Source organism: Panthera tigris, chromosome A3 (assembly GCF_018350195.1).
Source record: "Panthera tigris isolate Pti1 chromosome A3, P.tigris_Pti1_mat1.1, whole genome shotgun sequence".
NCBI lineage: Eukaryota > Metazoa > Chordata > Mammalia > Carnivora > Felidae > Panthera > Panthera tigris.
In genome coordinates, this window is record NC_056662.1 from 79,088,958 (window position 1) to 79,111,378 (window position 22,421).

General features: G+C 40.5%; 1 long non-coding RNA gene across 2 annotated transcripts in view; it reads right to left on the bottom strand.

Moving 5' to 3' along the window:
- Positions 1-4,343: 4,343 nt before the first annotated feature.
- The window catches only part of LOC122237030, a 116,108-nt gene continuing 98,030 nt past the window's right edge, over positions 4,344-22,421 (bottom strand). The window contains exon 3 of one of the 2 annotated variants that reach the window (XR_006215228.1): positions 4,344-4,444. This is a non-coding gene — a long non-coding RNA (uncharacterized LOC122237030). Of the gene's footprint in view, positions 4,445-5,676; positions 5,740-22,421 lie in introns of those variants that run through there. The other variant, XR_006215229.1, reaches the window with a different exon arrangement.

The following is a 22,421-nucleotide window of genomic DNA, read 5'->3' on the forward strand; positions in this document are numbered from 1 at the left end:
TACACAGTAGTGGATAACTCACACACGGGGGAAACAAATAAAAAGAGAGGGTTTGTTTATATGTTTGCTTGCTTGTATTTATGATGGAAGAGACTTGAGAATGATTATATTGAAAGAAACTACTATATTCAGAGGACCTTGCCCTAAAAACTATTATCTAAGAGAGGTAGGAGGTCCTTCCCATGGGCGACAGGGTTGGGAGCTTGTACAAGTAGTGAAGGGTTAAAAGAGCTGTCATGGGGGCGCCTGGGTGGCTCAGTCGGTTAAGCATCCGACTTCAACTCAGGTCACGATCTCGCGGTCCATGAGTTTGAGCCCCACGTCGGGCTCTGGGCTGATGGCTCAGAGCCTGGAGCCTGCTTCCGATTCTGTGTCTCCCTCTCTCTCTGCTCCTCCCCCGTTCATGCTCTGTCTCTCTCTGTCTCAAAAATAAATAAACGTTAAAAAAAAAAATTTTAAAAGAGCTGTCATGGGGACTAAAAGAAAGCGTATGGAAAGTTTTTCAGCTGGCATGAAAGTGGGGATAGGAATGTCTAGTAAACAAGTCATCAAGGGCAGAGTCCTGGAGAAGCTGGCCTTTGAGCTGGACCTTGGAGGATGAGCAGGGTTTAGACAGCAAAGGGAAAATGGAGGAAGAAGTTGAGTAAAAATAACAAGGAATGGAAATGGATGACCTGTTTGAGAATCTACGCATTTACTTTTGTAACAATTATTTATCGAACCCCTATTACGTACTAGAGGCCAGGTGTTTGTTGCTGAGGGTACAGGGGTGAGGAAGACCCAAAAGGCCCTGCTCATGCAAGGCTCGCAGTCCAGAGAGATACAAGGAATAAATGGAAAGACCAACAGGTAAAATAAAGTAATTAAGAATTGTGATCCCTGTGATGAGGGAAACAAAGAGTTGCCATAGAGCATTAAGAGAGAATAATCTCCTTAGATGTGGTTAGAGAAAGCCTCCAGAGTGACATTTAAATTGGGCCATGAGTGAAAAGGAGTAGTATGGGGAAGAATGCTCCAGGCAGTAGGAAGCAAAAATCTGAGGCAAGAACAAGCTAGATGAAATTCAAGAGGTAGGAAGGGGCTGATCTTCAATGGGATTTTGCAGGTCTGCTTAGATACTGATTTTATTTCCAGAGCAATGAGAGGCCACTGAAGATAAGCATGGGAATCAAACTGTCCAGTTTTTTTTTTTCAATGTTTATTTATTTTTGAGAGAGAGAGCATGAGCGAGGGAGGGGCAGAGAGGGAGGGAGACAGAGGATTCAAAGTGAGCTCTGCGCTGAAAGCGGAAAATCCAATGCGGGGCTGGAACCCACAAACCGTGAGATCATGGCCTGAGCTGAAGTCAGACACTAAACTGACTGAGCCATCCATGTGCCCCTATCCAGTTTACATTTTAAGAAGATCCCTGTCTCTAGGGATGCTTGGAGGCATGGTAATAAAAACTTATTTTTATTTATTTTGGTTTTTTATTATGTTTTTAAGTTTATTTATTTTGAGAGAGAGAGAGAGCACAAGGGGTGAAGGAGAGAAGGAGAGAAGGAATCCCAAGTAAGCTCTGCACCATCAGTGCAGAGCCTGAAGCGGAGCTCTAACCCATGAACTGTGTGATTATGACCTGAGCTGAGATCAAGAGCCTGATACTTAACTGACTGTGCCACCCAGGCATCCCACATTTTTTAAAAAAGGAAGTTTTCATTGATTTTACCTTTTTTTTTTTTAACCTAGAGATGGTTTTGTTGTTGTTACACTTGACTTTTATTTAAAAAAAAAATTTTTTTTAACGTTTATTTATTTTTGAGACAGAGAGAGACAGAGCATGAACGGGGGAGGGTCAGAGAAAGAGGAAGACACAGAATCTGAAACAGGCTCCAGGCTCTGAGCAGTCAGCACAGAGCCCGACACGGGGCTCGAACTCACGGACAGTGAGATCGTGACCTGAGCTGAAGTCGGACACTTAACCGACTGAGCCACCCAGGGGCCTCTTAGTCTTTTTTTTTTTTTTAAGATTTATTCATTTTTCAGAGACAGAGCCTGAGTGGGGGAGGGTCAGAGAGAGAGGGAGACACAGAATCTGAAACAGGCTCCAGGCTCTGAGCAGTCAGCACAGAGCCCGACGCAGGGCTCGAACTCACAGACAGTGAGATCGTGACCTGAGCCAAAGTCGGACGCTTAACCGACTGAGCCACCCAGGAACCCCTACACTTGAGTTTTAAAGCCAGGTTCTAAACAGGTGGGGATTTAAAAGAATTAAAATCAATTAAAACTTACTTAGCTTGGAACTTTGAAAGTTTCATAATTTGAGACACCCTGGAGGGCTTTGGCGTTGATAGCACCTTGCTTCAGAGATATAATACAATGTATGAAATCAGAGAATATTGTCACAGATGTACATATGTCCTAAATATTCAATATTTAAGGAGAAAAGACATTATTTATACTTGCACAAAGGAAAAAAAAGAAAGATAAAATTCCTAGGAATAAACTGAACAAGAAATATACAGGATCTATTTGAATAAAACTTAGAAACACTTCAAAGAGTATCAAAAGGCTTCACAGGTAGGACTACCATGTTCTTGGAATGAAGACTCAACATCATAAAGATATCAATTTTCACTAAGTTAATCTAAAAATATTTACCACAATCCCAATAAAAATACCAAGAGGGTTATTTTTCCGGGAACTTGACAAGCCAATTCTAAAGTTCATATGGAAAAATAAATAAACATGAATAGCCAGGAAAATTCTGAACAGGAAGAATATTGAAGAATATTGAAAATTTTGAACAGGAACCATATTATTAGGCCTCAGTAATTCAATTTATGGCACTGATGCCTTCCTGTATAGACATACAAATCAAAGGATAAAAATAGAATGTGCAGGAATAGGCTCAAATACATATAGAGATTTGATATATGATAAGGTAACATTTTTTTTCAATATTTGTTTATTTTTGAGAGACAGAGACAGAGCGTGAGTGGGGGAGGGGCAGGGAGAGAGGGAGACAAAGAATCTGAAGCAGGATCCAGGCTCTGAGCTGTCAGCACAGAGCCCGACATGGGGCTCGAACTCCTTCCCTCCCTCCCTCCCTCCCTCCCTCCCTCCCTTCCTTCCTTCCTTTCTTCTTTCTTTCCTTCCTTCCTTCCTTCCTTCCTTCCTTCCTTCCTTCCTTCCTCCCTTCAGAGAGACAGAGCATGCGTGCAAGTGAGCTGGGGAGGGGCAGAGAGAGAGGGAGAGAAAATTCCAAACAGTCTCCATGCTGTCAGTGTAGAGCCCCATGTGGGGCTCAATCTCACAACCATGAGATAGTGACCTGAAGCAAAATCAAGAGTCAGGTGCTTAACCAACTAAGCCACCCAGGCACCCATCTTTCTTTAAGTTTTTCTGTAATATAATTGACAGCAGTACCCAAATTCTTAATCTCTCACATGGCTGTAAACTCTTACAGCATCGGAACTATGTTTTTCAGTCTCTCTACTCTCATGCATGTCTATGATGCAGGTCTTTCTGCCAAATTTGGTGCCCTGTTAATGCATGCTGTCTGCCTAGGACACAGAATCAGAGGCAGGCTTTGACAGAAAAGTCTAACTTCTAGCTCCACATTCCAAAAAGCTAATGCCAAGTTGATTGGCTCAATCGATCTACAGTGCTTGGCCAGGATAGACAGAGTGAAAACCGACTGCTTAATGTAATCAGTGACTGAGACAGCTGGCATGAAACTTAACAGCAGATATCTTAGAATTTCCTGCCATGACCCATTTGGGGACTCTTATTCTGTGCTTAGCACTGCACCAGGCAATTGGAGGGATCAAAGCAATTCTCTAGGAATCTCCTTACCTGACATTTTAGTAGGTTCTTAATACAAATATTTGTTGAATAACAAATATCTGGAGAGCTGAGAGGAGTGTGAAAACAGTTTAGGGAGAAAGCTCCTGAGGCAGGCTTACACAGTAATCACTTCAATTGTCAAATCAGTTTTGACTGATCCCATTTTCCAGGGTAGGATCCTTTTCATTTGGAATGAATTAGCAAAATTAACAGTGTTGACTAACATTCTGGTTCCATTGTCTCCAAAGCTGGATGTCTAATACTTTATAGTTTCCTTAAGGCAAAAAACAGGCAGTTCGGCTTTTTTTTTTTTTTTTTTTTTAGCTAGATGCTTTGTAGGATTTTAGGATTTTTTCCTTCTGTTTTGAAATTCTTTTGTTTGGGAAAATGGAAATTTTTATGATTAAATATTTCACTCTCCCAAGGCACATACACCTGGTAAAACACTGCCCAAAGAGTTGACAGATTAATTACTATACTATTTACAATTTTAATATTTTATTTGTGGCGGTGGTTTAGACAACAGAAGGGAACTGATAATTACTCTCCAATTGCATGATGATTGCCATGTGGTTCCCTCTTGCACAGTTTCCGTATAATTAGAGCTATGTGTGCCCTGCAAAAAAAAAAAAGCATAATATCCATTTGGAAGCATGAAATTAAATTTCCCAGATTGAGGGTAACAATTTCAGTTTTGAGGAATTGATTTCTTCAAGCATGTCTTTGGGAAATCTGAATATCTCTTCCAAGATGGAGAAATGGCTTAGGTTTCTGATTCCAGTTCAGGATGAATGGAGCTTTTTCTATCATACTCAGATTTTCTTTCTGAGTAGAAGTTTGTGCTAGGCTACAGTTCTGAGGATGTCAAGGACAGGCCTTGCCCCTCAGCACCCTACCTCTGAGTATGCTGGGAAAGGATGACTTCTGGAAAGGGTCTGGAAAGGTTTTCAGAGACCAGGCAGAGAATGAGTGGTCCATGGAAGTTTTCTGACCCCAAATGAATTGTGTTGTTTCTCTCTGTTCTTTGGAAGTCTAAATAAATTGGTACTACTTGAGGTTTGATTTTATTCAAGTGAACCTTTAAAAAAACGTATTCTTTCTTATATATGATCTCTCGGTTAAGTATGGGAATAGTTTCCTAGACTTAGAGCACTTAACTTCTTTTCAGACTTTAGTAACATAATTTTGGAAAAAGATGTTTTCATTAAACTAGTTTAGAGGCCAATTAAACTCAGGATTTGTACCAAGAATGATAATGAGCACTCTCATCTTTGATTTCAATTTTAAAAGTCAAGGCCTGAGTTTCTTTTTCCTAAATGAGGGAGCATCCCAGTATTCCTATGCTCACTGTATTTCCTGATTCTCCCAGTTCATAAATTCTCAAAATTTCCCAAATTGTCCAAACCCTGCACCATCTACATCTCTTTATTGACTTGGTCTTCTGGGCTGGGGACCTCAGCTTCCCAAGTGGCCCCTCCCATGCTTCCTAAGAAGCATCTCCAGCTCTTTCTGTTTGGGGAAAAAACACTATTTGGGAAAATTACACTCCAGAAAGCACCAATTCATGCTCTTTCTTGGTATGTATATTAACCTTTGTCCCACCTTTACTAACACCGGATATCAACATTTTTAAAAAAGCAATTTGCCTGGGTGGGGAAGGACTGGCTGACTCAGTAGAGCACGTGACTCTTCATCTTGGGGTCATGAGTGTGAGCCCCATGTGTGGTGTAGAGTTTACTGAGAAATAAAAGCAATTTGTTGATTTATTAATAAAAATATTATTTCATCATTGCATAAATTTATATTTCTTTTTATTAGGCAAGTTTATGTCTTTTTTGGCATTTTGCACTTCTTCTTAGTAAATTGCCTGTTCGTTTTCTTCGTACATTTTTTCTGGGTGCCCATTATTTTCTGAAAGATTGGTAAATAGTGGTTGATAAATTTTTGAGCCTTGCTTTCAGATATTACATCTTGATTTAAAAAAAAAACTTCTAGATTAACATTCTTAACCTATAGCAGACAAAGCTCTTTGCCCCTATATGAAGTTCACATATGCTGGATACTAGTTCAATACCGGATGATCTTTCAGGAAATTTTATTTACAATATGCTGGTGGCCTTTTGGGTTTATGAAGACTAGTCCTGGAATTTTAAGCTTCATCCCACATTTTTACACATTTACTAGATCATTTATGGTTATTTTTCCCCTCTACTTGCCAAGTGAATCATATTTCCTTCATCTTCTTACATTTACAAATGTCCTAAATTTCTCAAAATTCTTCCTCTGGTCTGGTGTCTTTCATTTTGAGACTTGTCAGTAGGGAGGGGAGCTAAGAGCATTGGAATGCTCTGTGAATCCTGCCAGGCTGTTGCTCTCCATCTTCACCTTTCAGAGGCTTGCTGGTGGAGAGCTGAAGATGTCAGCAGCTGTAGGAACTTCCCTGGCCATCAGCTGCAAGTTGCAGACACCGTGGGGCCCCTGGGTGGCTCTGTCGGTTAAGTGTCCAGCTTGGGCTCAGGTTATGATCTCATGGTTTGTGGGTTTGAGCCCTGTGTTAGGCTCTGTGCAGACAGCTTGGAGCCTGAAGCCTGCTTTGGATTCTGGGTTTCCCTTCTCTCTGTCCCTCCCCGACCTGTGCTGTCTCTCTCTCTCTCTCTCTCAAAAATAAATAAACATTAAGAAAAAAAAAAAAAAAAAGCTGCAGACACCATGTGGCTTTCCAGAGATTGAAAGACACCATACTGGACCTCTTTCAGATTTGGCTAAAAGTTTACCTTTCTTCTCTTATTTTTCTTAACAGGTTTATTAATCAGTCCCTCCCAAACTCTCCCCCCAACTCCATCACATGCAAGTTAAGCAAAAATCTTTTATTTTTAACTTATATCTTGGAATGATTCCAGACTTACATAAACATTGCAAGAATAGTACAAGAATTCCTTTTAACCAGATTCACCAAACATAAATATTTTTAGTATAATATTTTTTATAAAATAAATTTATACCTAAATAAAATCTGTTTAAACTCAAATATATTTATACTTCGTTTATATATACTCTTTGTTTCTGAACAGTTTGACACACATGATACATATATGATGATGCTCCATTACCCCTAAATAATGTGTACATCCAAAAAAACAAGGTTGTTCTTTACACAAGCATAGCACTATTATACAAATCAGGAAGTAATAATATATCCTGATAATATTCTTATTCAAATCAAGAGTTTATTTGAATTTTATCAAGTATCTTAATATTGTCACTTTCCACCAAAGAAAAAAAGAATTTTTAGGGTAAAAATGTTTTGACTGGTCATCTAGATCAGTGGTTTCCAAAAGCTAGGATTTATATTTAAAATTTAAAAATAAGGGGTGCCTGGCTGGCTCAGTCAGAAGGGCTTGCTATTCTCGGTCTTGAGGTCATGAGTTCAAGCCCCACATTGAATGTACAGTTTACTTAAATAAAACTTAGGGGCGCTTGGGTGGCTCAGTCAGTTAAGCGTCTGACTCTTGGTTTCAGCCCAGGTCATGATCTCGCAGTTTGTGAGTTCGAGCCCTGCACTGGGCTCCATGCTGACAGTGTGGAGCCTGCTTGGGATTCTCTCTCTCTCCTCTCTCTCTGTCCCTCCCCTGCTTGCATGCTCTGTCTCTCTGTCTCTCTCTCTTTCAAAATAAATACGTAAACTTAAAAAAAATTTTTTTAAGTAAAATCTTTAAAATAAATAAATAAAAATAGAGTCTTCAAAAAAATTAAAAATAAAAACTATAAACACATTCAAATATACAACATATTAAAATTTAACACACTGGAGACTAACAGTATATTAACATGTGCTCTTTTTTTTTTTTAGATTTTTTTTTTTATTTTTTAAAGTAATCTCTATACCCTAACATGGGATTTGAACTTACGACCCTGAGATCAAGAGTTACATGCTCTACTAACTGAGCCCCCAGGCACCCTAACATGTGTTCTTTTTTCAACGTGTTTTTTTTTTTTTTTTTTTTTTTTAATGAGAGATACAGAGTGAGAGGCAGAGAGAGAGGGAGACACAGAATCCAAAGGAGGCTCCAGGTTCTGAGCTGTCAGCACAGAGCCCAATGTGGGACTCAAACCCATGAACTCTGATATCATGACCTGAGCCAAAGTCGGACGCTTAACCAACTGAGCCAAACAGGTGCTCCACATGTGTTCTCATTAATTGTACAAAAAGCATAAATACTTTACATTTTAACCTACAAAATAAAATAATGCTTTTATCTGTTTTCTTTTTTGGTGTGTGTTGGTCATTTTCCACATTTGCTTTATCATTTTCTATATATTTATATACATATATATACATAAACACAAGTATACATGTATTATTACAAATATCACTAGGTACACCTAACTTTGCTCTTTGCTCTCAGATCCATTCCTCTCCCTCTCTTGCTCTGCTTCATAGGAAATACATTCATTTTCCAGAACTTCTTTGCTAGCTTGCTTTCCAGGAAATTTGGCCAATGGGATGCACTGGTGAAAGACTGGAGGGCAAGAGAAAGAAAGAAACCAAGGTGTTTCTTCCTCTCTATCTCCGACTCAGGTGGCTTTTCTCTCACGGCTCTGGCCCAACAACCCTCCTTCTAGGGTATCACTATGGATAGCTCCAACTTCTGGACTAGCAGTATCAGCTCCTTTCATTGTCTCTTTAGCTCTAGCTAATCTCTAGTTTGCCTCATTCCTCCATTTGGCTTCTCAACTCTTCCATTGCCTATGTAACCAATTCCTACTATTACATTCCCTCTGTTTGAGGAGCGCCTGGTTGGCTCAGTTGGTTGAGTGTCCGAATCTTAGTTTCAGCTCACGTCTTGATCTCATGGTTCGTGGGACCTGTCCGCACAGAATCTGCTTGGGATTCTATCTCTCCCTCTCTCTCTGCCCCTCCACCACTCAACGTTCTCTCTCAAAATAAATAAATAAGCTTAAAAAAAAAAACTAAAAAAATTTCTTCTGTTTGAAATATCCAAAGTAGTTTCTGTTTTTTTTTTTATTCAACCCTGACTTGATAACATGGGATGATATTTTGTTTGAAATGTCCTTGCTCAAATAACATCAGAAACAACTGCCATGGATGATTGCCTCAACCCTTTATTTAACTTTGTGTGTCCATTCATTTACTCATTCACTCGCATGCTGTATATTTTTAAGCTCTTACCAGGTAGCAGGTGTTAGGTGGTAAGGATACAAAGGAAGAACAAAGCTGCAACAACAATGACTAACATTTACTGAATATTCACTGTATATGTTTAAATGCTTTATCATTATCATCTTGTATTAGTTTCCTAATGCTGGGTAAAAAATAACCCTAAAACACAATGGTTAAACAACAAACATTTATTATCACATTTTCTATGGGCAAGGAAATTTGGAGTGCTTTAGCAGGTTGATTCTGGTTTAGGGTCTCTCAGGAGGTTTCTGTCAGGATGTCAGTAGGGATTGCAGACATCTAATGGCTTGACTGAATGGAGGATCCACTTCCAAGATGGCTCCCTCACAAGGTTGTTGACAGGAGGTCTCTGTTCCTCACAATATGGACCTCTCCATTGGTTGATTGAGAATCCTCACAAGAAGGCAGCTGACTTTCCCCAGAGCAAGTGATCCAAAGCACAATGCCTTTTATGTCCTAATTTCAAAGGCACTATCACTTCTGTCATATTCGATTTGTTACTTGTGTAGCCTACTCACAGGCAAGGGAAGAGTACTTCAGCTCCGTAATTTAAAGGGAAGAGTGCTGAAGAATTTGCAGACATATTTTAAAACCACCACATATCTCATCTAATTCTTACAACTACCCTAATTTTCTAACAATCCCATTTTGTACCTGAGGAAACTGAGATACAGATAATTAAGAAATTTATCCAAGGTCCCACGGCTAGTAAGTGATGGAATTGAGATTCCAAAGCAGATTGACTCTAGAACTTCTTTGTTTGTTTAGAAAGAAAGAGAATAAGAGCAACAGCAAGGGAAAGGAGCAGAAAGGGAGGGGGGGGAGAGAGAGAGAGAGAGAGAGAGAGAGAGAGAGAGAGAGAGAGAGATATCTTAAGCAGGTTCCATGCCTAGCACGGAGAACGATGCGGGACTCAATCCCCTGACCCTGAGATCATGACCTAGGCTGAAATCAAGAGACTAAGCCACCCAGGCACCCATCTAGAACTTGTATTTTTAACCACAATGCTGTACTTCCTTGGTACACAGATGTCTTGCCCTCATGAAGCTTATATTCCAATGAGAAGACTAACAGTCCAGCAATCTCTCTCTTTCTCTTTCACACACACACACACACACACACACACACACACACACACACACACAGACAAACTGTTTAAATCCCAAGAAGGAAAACTGCAGGGAATTACAGAAGTGCATGATGACTGCAGAACCAGACCTAGTCTGTGGAAACAAACTGCTATATTTTGAGTCTATAGTTTTAGTTTCTGGCCCTGAGAGCAACTCTTTGAGGGGCTAGCAGACCCGTAGTTTCCAATCCTGGCTGTGCATTAGAATCACCTGAAAAGAGGTTTTAAAAATACTGATGCTGAGGACATACCTCAGACCAATTAAATAAGAATCTCTAGGGGCACCTGGGTAGCTCAGTCGGTTAAACGTTCGACTTCAGCTCAGGTTATGATCTTGCAGTTTGTGAGTTTGAGCCCTGCATCGGGCTCTGTGCTGACAGCTCAGAGCCTGGAGCCTGCTTCTGATTCTGTATCTCCCTCTCTCTCTCTGCCCCTCCCCTGTTCATGCTTTGTCTCTCAATAATAAATAAACGTTAAAAAAAATTAAAAAAAAAAAAGAATCTCTGGGGCTGGGATCCAGGCATTAATATTTTTTCTAAAGCTCCGTGGGTGATCCCAATGTCTGGCCAGGGTTAAAAACTGTTGCAAGTTCAATTCTGCCTTACAGACTTATACATGGAAGTGCTAAGAGCAAAGGGGTGTGGCAGACTTCCGTTTCTAGCTTGCTGTAGTGTTGGGGAGGTGTCCCTCTTCAAAACGAGCTTTTCCATACATTTTTTATTTAAAGTATGTTTTAAATGTCATGACTTGTGGAAGTTTTTATTTGACAAGGGAAGCACATGTGGCATTGCATTGTGGGAAATATTTTGTTTGATTGAAGTTACTTAAAAAAAATTTTTTTTAATGTTTATTCATTTTTGAGAGAAAGAGAGCACAAGCCAGGAGGGGTAGAGAGAGAGGGAGACACAGAATCCAAAGCAGGTTCCAGGATCCAAGATATCAGCACAGAGCCAAAGGCAGGGCTCGAACTCACAAACCATGAGATCATGACCTGAGCCAAAGTCAGACACTTAATCTACTGAGCCACCCTGGCGCCCCTGATTGAAGTCACTTTTTTTTTTTTAATTTTTTTTAATGTTTATTTATTTTTGAGACAGAGAGAGACAGAGCATGAACGGGGGAGGGGCAGAGAGAGAGGAAGACACAGAATCGGAAGCAGGCTCCAGGCTCTGAGCCATCAGCCCAGAGCCCGACGCGGGGCTCGAACTCACGGACCGTGAGATCGTGACCTGAGCTGAAGTCGGACGCTTAACCAACTGAGCCACCCAGGCGCCCCGATTGAAGTCACTTTTTATGAATGAGCCAGCTCTAAACTTCCATGAAGCCAGAGAACCTCTGTTTTTCACTGAATTCTATCATTCCAGATATCAAGAAGTAAAAAGAAAATCACACCAGGTGTGTGCAAGGGCTCCACTCCATGGAGAGCTGCATAGATGAAATGAAGTTGAGGATACAAATTCTCTTTTCATTTCTGACATAAACTGTGTCTTTCTGATCCTTCTTCTCTCCCCAGCCCATCCAGAGGTCTGTAGAATCATTCTGCTCCTAGGGCTCTGAAGGGTTTATTCTACTCCCACAAGGAAAGCAAAGCACCATCTTGTTACTGATTCTTGCCTCCGGTAGGCTGCCTTGTTCTCAGACTGTAGCTTCCTGCAGAGCTGTGATCAGGTGTCATTTATTTTTGAATATCCAAATCTTAACACAGTGCCTTACACATACCAGGTGCTCAAAACATTTGTAGCACTGAAATAATATTTTTATTGCATTTTCAGAAGTTTAAGATGGTGATTTGTTCAGCTGGTGAAACACAGAACCAAAGATGTTAAGAGAAGGGACATAACATGTATTGAGTACTGACTAGTCAGCTAGCAGTAGCCAACATGTGAAATAATCAATGCAAATCTGTAACACTGCCTAAAAACACTCAAAGCATACACGTTGCTGATGGCACAAGAGAAGCAGCCTCTTCTTATGGATGGTTGTAGTCTCCAGCCTCCAGCCTGGTCTCCAGCCTCCCGAATTAGCCCCAACCTACCCCCATCCATTCCTCACATCAGCCAAAGAAAGCTCTGAAACTTTAAAAATATAGATCTGGGAGCACCTGAGTGGGTCGGTCAGTTGAGCTGTTGAGCGTCTGACTTTGCTCAGGTTGTCGTCTTGCGGTTTGTGAGTTCAAGCCCCTCATGGGACTGGCTGCTGTCAGTGCAGAGCCCACTTCAGATCCTCTGTCCCCCTCTTTCTCTCTGCCCACCCCACTCATGCTCTCTCTCAAAAATTAAAAGAAAAAAAAAGAAAAACTAAATAAAAATATAGATCTATTCACCTCAGTGGGGAAGCCCATAAGATCCTGCATGATCTGGCCTTTGCCTACCTCTCCAGCTCCTTCTGACTTCTTCCAACCTCTTTCCAAACTCTTGGGCTTCTGTACTTGCTGTTCTCTCTGCCTGCAGCTCCTGTCCCAGGCTCTTTGCATGACTGGTTCCTTCATAGGTTCGTTCTAGGACTCAGAGAGGCCTTCTCTGACCATTCTACCTAAAGTGATGTTAGTTGTTCATTACTTCTGCTTATTTTCTTCAAAGCATTCTTCTCAATGTGAAATTACCTTATTTGGGGCACCTGGCTGTCTCAGTTGGTAGAGGATGTGACTCTTGATCTCAGGGTTGTGAGTCTGAGCCCCACATTGGGTGTAGAGATTACTTAAAAAAAAATAAAAATAAATTGCCTTATCTATTTACTTACTTGTTTACTGCCTGTCTCCCTGAACCCAAATATGCCATTGTTATTAAGACAAGTACATCATTTTGTCTATCTTGATCACTCTTGAATCTCCAATATGTGACTCACAGTAGGTACTCAATCAATATTTGTTGAATGAGCGTGCTATTCAATTAAGAAAGTGTGGGATACTATAGGCAGAATAGTGGTCACAGATTATAGGGTAGAATATTTTTTTTAATGTTTTATTTTTGAGAGAGAGACACACACAGAGCGTGAACAGGGGAGGTGCAGAGAGAGGGGGAGGCACAGAGAGACAGGGAGACACAGAATCTGAACCAGGCTCCAGGCTCTGAGCTATCAGCACAGAGTCTGACACGGGGCTCAAACCCATGAACCTTGAGATCATGACCTGAGCCAGAGTTGAATGTTTAACAGACTGAGCCACCCAGGCGCCCCTAGGGTACAATATTTTTTAAAAGGCCTTTATAATTATGGAGCACCTGGCTGGCTCAGTCAGAGGAACGTGCAACTCTTGATTTTAGGGTCGTGAGCTCAAGCTTCATGTTGGGTGTAAAGATTACTTAAAATAAATAAATAAATAAATAAATAAATAAATAAATAATTTTAAAAGCCTTTATAATTAAAAGAAAAGCTTCCTATATTAATAACATTCCCCCAGAAGCTTGGAAAATTTTTCCGTGTTCATGTCTTAAAAAAAAAAAAACACAACAGTTCTATGTAGAGGGGTGGAGGTGGAAGGGTGAACACAATGATATTTACTTTGGAAACATATACATGAAAATTACTTCTATTTTACATGCTGAGTAGAAATATGATCCCTGTGCAATGCAAGATTTGCACTAAAGTTGGAAATGGACAAGACATTGGCATTCCCATCTATTATAACTGGACCAGAACTTCAATCGCCAGCTGAAAAAATAAACATGGGGTCAGCAGGCATTAGCCCTGCACCCTGAGTGCATTCCAAAGTGAAAACCATGTGCAAATGACCTAAAGATCTAATGCCTCCTGATTTACAATTCACACAAAGCCATACAATTAATATAGGGTAGAGTGAGTCACAGCAGGGTGTCCTTGAAATTGATGCCCATTGTAGAATGGCCCAGGGGACAGGGGAATCATATCTGGGCCAAAAGAAACTACAAAATTTCTTGCCTTTTCTTTTCCAGTGTTCAGAGAACTAGGGCCACTAAGGAGGGGGAGTGGTGATTCTGCTGGAGGTGGGATGGAGCAGCCGCACAGCCAGAGTTTGCAGCAGCTGCCTGGCTTTAGCAAGCTGCAGAACAGAGACATGTGGAGGGCCAGCTGAGATGCGTATTGGGTGGTTGCTCAGAGTGGGGTGAGAGCCGCCCTGGTGGGGCCCTCCCTGCTCTATAGGGCTGATGTAGAGAAAACCTGGCTAGAACCAGAGGCCTCTGTATTTATCTCTACGTTAAATGGGAAAGACTGAAAGTGAATAATGTGTTCTGCTTGGTTTAGGGATAATACAGAGGTATAAGCTACATCTCCGTAATTTTCCCAACCACATCTGTTTCAGATGATCTTGCCTTTCTCTTCCGTATCTGATTTTTGACTTCTCATAGTAGAAAACAGCAGAGATGGTTGTTACTTCAGGTATCCAGTAAGAGCCTGCGTTTGTCTGCCATACCACTTTCTTTTGGCTCTTTGTATCATGATTTATATTCTGGTTTCTATTGTTGTATATCAAACAACCCCAGATTTAGTGGCATAAAACCAAAACCATCTGATTATGCTCACAAACTCTGTGGATCAGGAATGTGGGTCGGATGCAGCAGAGATGTCTTGTAAAACATTTTATAAGACATCTCTGCTGCATGGTACCTGGGCCCTCTGCTAGGAACTCAGATCCTGGGGTGACTTGAATAGCTGAGGGCTGTGCTAATCTGAAGGTTCCATCACTCATACCTGGTGCCTGGGCTGGTATGATGCAAAGGCTGGCCTCAGCTGGGATCACTAGACTGGAACACCTATGATGGCTTCTCCATGTGGCTTGGCTTCTCATAACTACAAGGAAAGGAATCATCCTGCGAGAAAGCGTTCCAAGAGAACTAGTGGAAACTGCATGGTCTTTTTGACCCAGAAGTCAGGCAGTGTCACTTCTGCCACATTCTATTGGTTTCAAGAGAGATATTAAATTAAGGTCACCCATAGTCCTCCTTGCTAGACAGCTATGATCTATTCTCCATGACCATGCACCCTGTCCTATTGGGTTACAGTTGATTCATCAGAGAGGGCTGTCAATCTTCATGCTAACCGATGACCTTCACCCTGTTGCCTGATGCCATAGGTCCTGCCAGTTTTAAGGGGAGGCAGGTGGAACAGGGCAGATGTGTATTCACAGCATATTAATGGAGGAGCATCAGCACAAAAGGCCATAGGGCCCTGCAGCTGAGGGCTCCTGAACAACTTTGAGACCTAAACCACGCTCCACCCTAGCCACAGGAAGCCTGGTGATGATTCCTTTTGGATTAATGGTAGACTTGTGATCACTCCTTACAATAAATCCCTTTATTTTAGCTAACACTAGTGAATCTCAATTCCTTAACACCAAATGAGTCTAAACTAAAATGATGTGATGCTCTAAAACTCCAAATATAATAAATACTTCTTTTTTTTCAGCTCACAACCATCCTTCTCTGAGAACTGCCCACACCTGAAGGTATGAGCACCACCAGGCGAGTGCCCTTAAAGTAAGTCCCCTCAAGTTACTTTCAACCAGAAGATCTTTGCCTAAGAAATCAACACAGGCATCTCCCTAGTTATCAACACCCAACTTGCAATTCCTTGTGATACCTTCCAGTATCAATAGCTGTGAGGTGTTCAGAACAAAGGCAGTGCCTCCCTGAGCAGGCAGAGTGAGACTGAGTCTCAGCCTATAAATTCCTCTTGCTAAGAAGCACTACCAATATTCATTTATTCGGCAAATACATACTGAGTGCCTACTCTATCTATACACAAAATTTGAACGGTTTCAACTTTATTATGTGTAAATTCAAATATTGAGGGTTGGCCTTGGATTCTAATCATTTATAACAGTTTTTTTTTTAATTTTTTTCTTGTTTTAAATGTTTATTTTTGAGAAAGAGAGAGAGTGAGCAGGGGAGGGGTAGAGAGAGGGAGGGAGGGACAGAGGATCTTAAACAGGCTCTGCCTTGACAGCAGAGAGCCCGACATGAGGCTTGAACTCACAAATTGTGAGGTCATCACCTGAGCTGAAGTCGGCCACTTAACCAACTAAGCCACCCAGGTGCCCCATTATTTATAACAGTTTTAAAGCAAACTTTGTTCTACATCCCTCTACCCCAATCACCTTCTAGTTAATATCTGGCCTACCTGGGATGCAAGGTTGCAAGGAACACAGAATAGCACAGTGAATGTCCCACTTGAGAAAAAGCGGCCATATTTCAGTATTGAAAGATACTGGCAAATATGGGGAAGGGGCCAGGACCGCGAGAGGCAATGCTTCAAAATGCAGCTGTGTGTAAGGTGTCCCCAGAAAAGCAAACAGTGTAGTAACACTGGGGCATGATTACTGAAACAGGTAGTAGAGAAACCCAGAAGGTCTTTGAAATGAGTCATTGGTGATTTATATAATTGAATAGTTATCTGATTTAGACACTTCTTTAGGTTAGGTGGGTTTTGTCAAGCTTGTAAATATTGAGTAATATTTGCACTCAAAATTTAATTCATTCAAATAAAGACTGTGGAAGAAAAATAATGAGGTTTTCACTGGAGGAAAATTCTCTCAAAGAGTGATTCTTTACTTTTTAAGTGTGAGAATGCCAGAAAACCTTTATTTTCATTATGATTTCAGAAGTAACAAGGATTTCAAAAAAAAATTAAAACATTACAGAAAAGTAGTCATTCATTCAACAAGTATTTATTTGGTTCCTACTAAGTATCAGACTCTAGGGGGGCACCTGGGTGGCTCAGTCGGTTAAGCATCCAACTTCCGCTCAGGTCATGATCTCACCATTTGTGAGTTTGAGCCCTGTGTCAGGCTCTGTGCTGACAGCTGTGAGTACGGAGCCTGCTTCAGATTCTGTGTCTCCCTCTCTCTCTGTGCCTCCTCCTCTCTCTGCACCTCCCCCACTCACGCTCTGTCTCTCTGTCTCTCTCTCAAAAATAAACATTACAAAATTTTTAAAGTATGTGACTCTAGACAAGGCAGTAAAGATAGAAGAGTGAGCATAAAATAGTATCCTATAAAGTCACCTTCCAGAGAAAGCATTATTAATAGTTTGATACAGTTTGCTCTAAACTTTACACATTCTGGATTCTAACCTATGGTGATAAGTTTGTGCCCCCTGGCCTTCCAGCTGAGGGTCCCAGATCAGGAAGCGCTGCTCTAGACGTTTTAGGTGATGTGTTGGCTGCACAGACTTGAGCCTCTGAGCTACATGCTACTGAGAATCAAGAACCTGCAGGACCATCCTTGACAAAGTCTCCTATTCTAGTGTAGTTCAAGGCCAATCCCACCACATGGACAACTATATCTCTGGCACATGTCTCTCTGATGGGAGCTACGTTCAGGGGAGCAAGTACAAAAGCAAGAAGAGACAAACATTTCCTGTTGGTCACTTTATCAGATGTTGGTGAATGAGGAAAATATCCTATTTCAGATACAAGGCAGTCAACAGGTATCTGATAGGTGGGTGTCTTGGAACTTTGTTAGTACCCAGTTAAGACTGAACGCTGAGGGGCGCTTGGGTGGCTCAGTCAGTTAAGTGTCCAACTCTTGCTTTCGGCTCAGGTCATGATCTCGTGGTTTGTCAGTTCAAGCTCTGCATCGAGCTCCACGCAGTGAGCTTGGGATTGTCTCTCCCTCTCTCTCTGCCCCTCCCCTACTCATATGCATGCACACACTCTCTCTCTCTCTCAAAATAAATAAATAAACTGGAAAAAAAAAAGACTGAATGTTGAGACCAACATTACAGTTGTATCTGAAAGGAGGAGAGGCTTAATGTTGTTCTTGCAGAGTAATTAACTGGGGAAGGTACACCCACGCAGCTTTTAAAAACATTATTTTCTTGAGTCTTGGAGGTCAGCACACTCTTCCTACTTCAGAGATGCTGAGGTGTGCTGGGTGGAGCACCCGGGTTAGATGCTCTCATTATTTTGTGTTTTTTTGTTGTTGTTGTTTCAGTTTAATGATAGACCTGGGCACACAAGTTTACAATCTAGCTTCAGGTTGATATCTAAGAAATCTCTCTCTCTCCTATAATTTTAATTTTTGTATTTATAACTAAGTTAATCTTTTTAGTGATGCTTTAATTGGTTGTTTTGGTCTAAATATTCATGAGATTTTTTTCATGGGGGAAAGGTCAGGGAGGGTATCTTTTACCATATATATATATATATATATATATATATATATATATATATGGGTAGTTTTGATTAAATAAATTATTTATGCCACCTGCTGGTCTTTTTAGGACTCACTTTTTCATTATTAAATTTTTTTACATTTAATTTGTATTTATGCTATACCAAATGTGTCTAAAATAATCCTTCAGGGACGCCTGGGTGGCTCAGTTAGTTGAGCATCCGACTTCAGCTTAGGTCATGATCTCACAGTTCGTGGGTTCGAGCCCTGCATCAGGCTCTGTGCTGACAGCTCAGAGCCTGGAGCCTGCTTCAGATTCTGTGTCTCCCACTCTCTCTGCCCCTCCCCTGCTCGCACTTTGTCTCTCAACAATAAATAAATGTTAAATAAAAATTTTTAAAATAATCAATCAAGTCCATAAATGTTTTATAAGGAATGCACTAATTTATAGGACTTGATTCTGACCCACATTTTCTATTTTTAAAATTTCCTCTCGCCAAGGCTAATTTAAAAAGATACTTCTATATTATATAGGGGAGAGCTATTATTCTCTGGTCTAGACTAACATTCCTAAACAGCATGTATTTTAGACTTCAAAACCTATAAGAATACCAAAAAAGCATATGGTCCTAGTGAATAGTGAAATTTGTCATCTCTACAAATGTAAAGTAGCTCACTTAGCTAGAAAATCATTAAGTTACTCTTTCTGGAAGGAAAACTTACAACAAAGGTAACAACACCATTTAAGCTGTTTTACCCACCCCCACCCCCTTACCATCTGCCACCCCTCTACTTACCTCCTCCTTTTGGAAAAATTCTCTACATAACCCAGAATCGATATTTCCCATTTAAAATTTGTATATATGCCTCGGAGTACAAGGGGAGACTAATGAGAGACACACTGAAGTGCTCATAGAACCCCCCAAATTGACTTTGGGTGGGGGTAATATCTTTTTAATTATGAGAGAAAATGGATTAATTGTAACTTCAGAAATTCAGGCAAGCACAAAGAAAAAAATTAAAGTAATCTATAATAAGCCCAATTGCCAAAGAAGTATTAACGTATTGGTGAATCTCTTTTCCAGATGTAGTTATACACTTTGCTTAAAAAACAAATTGCAGGGGTGCCTGGCTGGCTCACTGGGTAAGAGCATGTGCCTCTTGATCTCAGGGTCATGAGTTCAAGCCCCAAGTTGGGTGTGGAGCTTATTTTATTTTATTTTATTTATTTCCTTGTTTGTTTATTTATTTATTTACTTATTCATGTTTTTAAGAAACAGATTCTTTTTTAAAAAATGTTTATTTATTTATTTTGAGAGGGAGAGAGAGAGAGAGAGAGAAGAACAGAGAGAGAGGGAGAGAGAGAATCCCAAGCAGGCTCCATGCTGTCAGTGAAGATCCCAAAACGGGGCTTGATCTCACCAACTGTGAGATCAAGACCTAAGCCAAAATCAAGAGTCTGACGCTTAGTGACTGAGCCACTCAGGCTCCCAGAGCTTACTTTAAAAAGGGGGGGGGGGCAGTTACCTGGCTGACTCAAGTGGGTATATCCTGTGACTCTGGATCTCAGGGTGGTGAGTTCAAGCCCCATGTTGGGTGGGGAGCCTTTTTAAAATAAAAAAAAATTTTAATTAAAAAAAACACAAAACATTGGCATAGTCTAAGGATAATACCCTTACCTACTGCTTTGCAATTTGCTTTTATCATTTATCAATATAATATACTCATTTCCCTGTTTTATTATTCTTCTAACATCTGGAATTCCATTATCTACATGAACTGTACTAGATTTAACTAACCCTATACCTATGGCTCTTTAGTTTGTTTTCAGACAAGAGAAATAAGCTACAGTGAGCATTCTGGTACATACATCTGGTGTGTATGGCTATGCTTTCCTTAGGATATGTGGGAAATTCATAGCAGCAGAATTTGCAGGATCAAAAGTTAAGAACATTTTTCAGGTTCTCAGTCCATGTTAAATACTTGAACATTGATAGCTCCCAGGAGAAGGATAATTATGGGAGTTAAATCTTGAGGTCCCAATCTCACCTTGGAGTTCTTTGGAGGAAAGAGCTGCCTGGTTATTTTGGTGCTGAAGGAAGTTCCTGAAAAGAGTGAGAACTCTTTTTTTTTTTTTTAATAGGAACTCTTAAAATGAAATTAAAAGCTCATTTTATTTTTTTAAATGTTTATTTTGAGAGAGAGAGAGAGAGAGAGAATCCCAAGCAGCGAGGAGCCTTCACGGGGCTCATTCTCCTGAATAGTGAGACCATGACCTGAGCTGAAACCAAGAGCCGGATGCTTAACTGACTGAGCCATCCAGGCGCCCCTAAAAGCTCATTTTAAATTGATGTTGGTAACAGAGATGTGAATAACAATCCAGACAGAAATCTATGAAATCCTAGGATGTTTTAAATGAGACAGTTTCAGAAAATAGCTGTGCTATTTAAACTATAGAACAAAGAGTAAGTGTATTTTCTTGAGCTTTGTTTTTGAGTATGTAAAACATGCATAACAAGACTGATATGAACAGCTGCCCAGGCCACACACAGCACAACTCCAGAGGTACCAGTTACACAAATTAGAATTTGAATAGTGCACCCTGGGGTTGTACAGTCTAGCAGCACTTTGTACACAGCACACAATTCAAAGGTTCCAATAGGTATATGTAAGAAATTAGGTTTTTTGCCACTTTGTCCCCCAGCTGTCCTACCTAGAGCAATGACACAAATAGGGGTGTCTGACTGGCTCAGTGAGTGGAGCATAAGACTCTTGACCTCGGGGTCATGAGTTTGAGCCCCATGTTGGGTGTAGAAACTACTTTAAAAAAATAAAAAATAAAAAATTTAAAAATAAAATAGAGCAGCAACTCAAGTCTTTGGTTATCCTTCCCAAGATATTCTATGCACATACAAAAATTTACAAAGGTAGTTTTTTTTTTTTTCCTAACACAAATAGTGGTATATTCAGACATCATACTGCTCTTTGCTTTCTTCACAGATCTTTCTTAACAGATCTTGGGGACTGTTCCATATCAGTGTATCTTGGATTACTGCCTCCTCCTTTTTAATGACTGAATGGTATTCCACTGTGTGAATGTTGAGGGCTCTTTCCAAGCAGGAAATTGTGGCATTATTAGAAATTAAGAACAAAAAAAGGAACAGAGTTTAGGATAAATTATGGTGTGGACATGCTGAGTTTCAAAACTGGGGATGTGAAATAGGAGCTGCATGTAAAAGGAGTTAGGATTAGAGAAATGGATTTTGGAGTCAATCAAAGTGTCAGGATACAGGCTGAGCTGTTGTAACAAAGATAGCTCAAATTCCATGGCTTAAACAATACAGAAGTTGATTTTTATCTCCTTGTAACAGCCAGAGATAATCAGCCTCGGGTTGGTAGGGTAGCTCTGTCATCCTCTATCTGTGGCTTCCATCTCTGGCTCCATCTCCTGCCACTGCATTTGCATCACAGCCAGTAGAAAAGTGCAGAGACAAGTGGAGGGTATGCCTATTACTTTAAGAGCACGACCAGGAAGTAGCTCTTATCACTTCTCACATCCAATTGGCCAAAGTTAGTCACATGTCTGACATCCCATGACCAGCAGCAAGACTGCCTGCAGTCTCAGGCTGAGTTCCATTACTAGAGAAGAAAGAAAGGATAGCTATTGATGAAAGCTAGCAATCTTTGCCATATTCACCTAGGTTGTTTGGTTATTAGGTTCCTCAGAAAAAAAGATCCTGAGGGAGATTCATGTGCAGGCATGTTTTTTTTTATTGTGGTAATATATAATAACATAAATGTTACCATTTTAGCCATTTTTAATTGTGCAGTTCAGTGCTCTGCTGACTGAGCCAACCTGGCACCCCCAGACTTGTGCTTATTTTAGTTTATTTCATTTTATTTTACTTTTAATTTTTTTAAATGTTTATTTTTTTTGAGAGAGAGAAAGAAAGAGAGAGAGTGAATGCAGGGAAAAGGCAGAGAGAGACAGAGACACAGAATCTGAAGCAGGCTCCAGGCTCTGAGCTGTCAGCGCAGAGCCCATTCACAATTCATACAATTGGTGAGATCATGACCTGAGCAGAAGTAGGATGCCTAACCCACTGAACTACCCAGGTGCCCCCAGACTTGTAGTTATCTTAGAACAAAAGTCTTTCCCCTCCCCAAACTGATGA